Genomic DNA, 4954 nt, shown 5'->3' with positions numbered 1-4954 from the left:
TTTTTATAAAATTTAGTTCCATGGATCCATCCTAATACAGAATTGTAACAAAACAAAAAAAACCACTTAGGCTTTTTTTTTTACTTGTTGCCAAAATTTTAAATTTGTATTTTTAAGTCCTAGATGTATCGATTGATTACATCCAGCCTTTTGTTTTCTCACAGTGAGATTAACTTCCTCATTATTCTTCTTGAAGTGCTTGGACATGTAACAGTAGCATGGCTGAGGAAGGGCTGCTGCTTTATGCTATGTTGCAACTCCAGCTTTTTTTTTATTAACCACTTTAAAGTAGACATTAAACAACCAAAGATGCTTTTATAATTCATGTTTGATTATCATAATTCAGTTAGTCTTCAATTATGTGTTTTATTTACTTTATTTTAAATAATGAACTGGTGGAATATAACTTCTAATTTTATTCATAGCCTGAAACATATTGTAAATTCTAGCTAAATGCAACATAGTTATAAATGCAATTCCTGGCACTTCTCACAGAAAATAAATGTGAATAAGCCCAAAGACTTAACTACTTGGCTTCCATGTTGGAGAAATAGTTAGGGTTAATGAGACTTTACATGATGATAAGCATTCATGCCTCTGGATGTATTGTGCATTCAGTAATGTTTATTTAAGGGAAAAAAGAGTGCATTAATGCAGTATCACTGATCTCAAGGCTAGTGGAATTGGAGTAGCTTTCATCAAATCTGAATTTGTTTAGTCATTGGTTTCTCCCCTTTCACCAGCTATCGATTATAAGGTGTACAGAGGTCAGTCTCCTCTTTCTCAACAGTGTCTTCCAATGCCTAAGCACAAAAAAGCTTTACTAGAAACTATTCAACATGTCTTCACGCAGGGCTCTTCTAAATGCTACCTCATCAAAATGAGTTTGTCATAGCCACTGTATAAGTTTCTTAAAACAAAGAGTTGCTAAAGAGTATGTACAGCTATGATGAATGTATTTTCTCTAATCAGAGCTGAACAGATGCAAGAATTTTGGAGAAAATAGTGCATTAAATTATATAATTTATATCTGTTTGGATCACATCATATCATTTAAGTATTGCATTACAGCCTTCTACTTTATTTTGTAGTTGTGAGGGTATAAAAGCTTAAAGTATTCACAAACTCTAATATTTAGAGTTTCATATAAGCAGTCAGTTTTCATTTATGTCAGTGCAGCCTACAAGAACAAATGTACATGCTGCGCACAAAAAGATTACCTTTGTTCTTCTGCTTGAGAGAATTTTGTTTGTGCATGATGTTTAAAAAGCAGGGTTACGACAAATTTGAAAAAAAGAGTACATTTTCTGTTAATAAGAATATAGCAGGCAAGTTACAAATGCCCCATGAGTGATTTATATTAGTAGTCTTTTTACCCTAAGTAGTATTTGTAAATGTTGTATCTTGCATGGCAGCCACTAGATGTCAGAGTCTCAGTCTTCAGCTGCCTCTCTCTTCTGTGTAGAGCTGGGGAGTAATATTTAGGGAAATTACTACTTTCTGACTACATCTTTTTAGAAGAGCATTTGTGTACATAAGTCCAGGTATTCTACAGAAGTCAACAGAGATTTAAAAACAGTATTATGCTCTTTTTAATGCATTTGATTTACCTACTCTTCCTTCCCAAAACAAGCCATTTCTATATCTGTCCTGTAGGCTTTGGAGAATGTGTAACATCTCATAACAGCAAGTGCATCTATCCAACCAAAAGCAGTGGAATGCTTATTATTCACACAATCGCCACTTAAAATATATAGCTATAATGTAACTGATCAGAAGTAGTTTCATCTATTGGTATGTGATGTAACTGAATAGTTTCATAGCACTAGAGCTTGTGAAACAATTGTTCATGCTGAGAACTCCCTCAAATCAACCTGATGATCCTTTTAAAATAAATAGAGCATAAAAATGCATGTGGCTTGAGGTTTTTTGCCTTGTTAATCTGAGGAAGAAGGAAGGTGCTTAGCACAGTATTCAGTTTCTATGTATACACACTTACTTACTCACTTACTCTTAAGCTTCATTCCTGTGAGGATCCTTCATGGAAGACACCTTCCAACAGAGAAAGACTGGGCAACATGCTCTCAAGATAGGCGTTGCTCCTTATTAGCCAGCTTTCTAGGTGTGGTATACTTTTTCTTTTGTTCTTTGTAGTCTTTTATCCATTTGAAACCATGTATGCATTTTACATTCCCATAAATAATAGTATGGAGTAACACCTTCACACTTGAACAATCATAAAAATAAATGCAGATAAACTGCTTTCAAATTATGACTTCCTTATGTATATTAATAATTTGCTGATGTCCACTGTTCCACTTTACAGGGCACTCTGACTTGCTTTTGAGGTAAGCTGGTACAGTGGTAGCTGATCAGTTTATAATCATGAATGGTACAGATGTCTTCAAGTTGTTCAGTGCATACAGTATTGGTTCCTAGATATGCTGTATGTATTTTCAAACTTGCTGCCAAGTTGTTTGGTTTTACATCCTAGAGCGTTTGAAACTGAGCCATAGGATTTGTACTTGCCGATTCTAAATTTAAATGTAATTTATCATGTATGTCATGCCAAGGAGAGCAAACCTGCAGGCATCTGCTCGTTCAATGCACCTGAGAGATTTGCTGCTGAGTAACCTGTACTTGTGTAAATTTTGTGGCAATGGAAAAAGGAATAAATGGACTGTTAACATAAAGGATTGAAGTCAGTCATGTAAGACGTCTGTATGATTTTTGTCAGCTTTCTGCTTTGGAAGCCTTGCAAAGCCTGGTGGGTTGTTTTGGTTTCTGGTAGATTCTTGTGGTTTTATTCCATCAGTCAGAAGAGGGCAAGGATGTAACTCATGAAATTTTTAGCAGTTATAATAAATGTCTGTTTTGCTCATCTGTGCCACCTTTAGGCTTTTAAGAAGCTCGCTGTGTTTAGCTACAGTGCTGCATCCACTACACATACCTGGTAGTGACCAAACGCTCTGCAATTTGTGTCATTAGTTTGTACTGGCAATGAGAGGTGTAATTGCATGGAAAGTCTTGTTCAGTCCTAGGCTCTAAATGCTGTAGGAGAAGCATCACGCTCAGAAGTCTGTGCAAAGGCCTTCAGAGGTATGTATTTAACTGTCCTTAATTATCTTCTGAAAGTTTAAATCAAAATAAATGGTTGTCCTCTGTACTCTCCCGGCTGGCATCCCTCTCCAGCCTCTGTGATACTGTGCTCACCCAGACTGGTGGTTCAAGTGGTTCCCATCCCAAGAGCTCCTGAGTATCCCGGTGGGTGAGCAGGCACAGCAGAACTCCTTGTCCCACTCCTGTAAGCAGATCGTTTCACCAACCACTGGCTGCTTTGGTATCACACGAGTCTGTCTTCCTTCTCCTGTAACAGCGAAACTGCGGATGCTGCTACTTGAACCATGGCAAGCTCTTTTCCTTTCAAGTGTCAGCACCAGTAGCTTCCCTCAGCTGATGCCAAGCAGCATCTGGCACACCAAAAGGCACAGCCCTTCTGAAAGGGGAAAAAGTGTGATGTTTCCAACCATGAGGCCTTTTTTTAAAAAATACTCAACAAAACATGTTTTCTGACCCTTACATTACATACAGTGTGCTGAGTAGAATTAGGTAAGAATGACACACGTCTAAAATAGGCTTTTTTTGTTAAAACTGTTGACAGAGGGGTCTGCAACTGCAGCTACCACTACTACAACTACAGGCAGAAAATTCTTTATTTCAGACAAGTGGGTACAATGTTCACCTCTTCATGAGAAAGGCTTGAGGAAGCTTAAGGGCATTAAAAATTTGATTAATAAGTGAGTATAATTATTGGTATGCTTCCTCTTGTTGGTTTGTGTGTACACTTGACAAATTCCCATGTGTTTTTTCTTGTGCCTGTTCTACAAGCGGTGAAATACTGTATTTGTTGTTAGGCAAACATAGGCTTTCTGTCAAGAGGGTAAAGAAGAAAGAAGTCCGTGCTGTGGTGTTAAAGGAGTTGTTTGTGGTTTTTTTTAAGGCAGTGGTGTAAGGCAATATGAAAATTATTCATCCCTATGATTAAAGAATTGAGTAAAAACAGTCTATTTTTTTTCCTGGATCTCAGTGAATGTGTTCTGTAATTAGTATCGTTCCTAAAGAAATGATCCTGTTGCCCAAGTGAAATCCTTTACTTCAGTAGTGGCAAATGTGCAGCTCTGACAGAAGTCTGACAAGGTTTAGTGAACAGGCTCAAGTCTAACCAGGAGCTGGAGAGGAAAATTGAATCATTGAGGAGACCCATCAGATATCAGCCTTGCTTTTCCAGGGTATGGCTCTGCATCCTTGGGGTGGGTGAACTTGGAATCAAGAGCATTTCTCTACTGAGTGTCTTGGAATGGCAGAAGCATCACTCACAGGTGAAGTACTGGGGGTGTATTCGTCCTCTTTTACTTAAAATGCTGAAGGGCTTGCGGTGACAGAGCAGTCTCAGCCTATGCTCCATTTGCCAGTTCATTTATTCATGAAAGAGAACAGTGCCTGCATAGGCCAAGAGACCTCTCCTGGGCAGTGGAGATCATTGATTGGAATCCCCTCAGGTGGAGGAGGCAGGTGGAGCCACGTTTGCTGAAGGCATGCTTTCGTGTTCTCGCAGGGTTTCAGTTGAGCTGAAACAACAGCATGTTGCCACCAACACAAAGAAGTCTTTTCTCTGTCGTGGCTTCCCATTCCTTTTTTTCTGGATTCTCCCCATCTGAAAGCAGTCATATGTACACTAACGAGAGGACACCAAAGCTGCGTTTTTATCTGATTTAACATTTACCGAACATTTTTTGCCAGCTCTACTTGTGGGGGTTTTTTTCCTATTGTGAATATGTATGATAAGTGAATACTTATCCATCTTGATGGAGTTACTGTATTTTGGCTGTGTTTAAGACATGCAAGTAGGATATTTGACAAATAATTGTCTCTCTTGGGGTGAGTAGGAGTAGAT

This window comes from Gavia stellata, chromosome 1 (assembly GCF_030936135.1).
Source record: "Gavia stellata isolate bGavSte3 chromosome 1, bGavSte3.hap2, whole genome shotgun sequence".
Taxonomy (NCBI): Eukaryota; Metazoa; Chordata; class Aves; order Gaviiformes; family Gaviidae; genus Gavia; species Gavia stellata.
The sequence above is the reverse complement of the archived record's forward strand: the minus strand, read 5'-3'. Positions refer to the sequence as shown.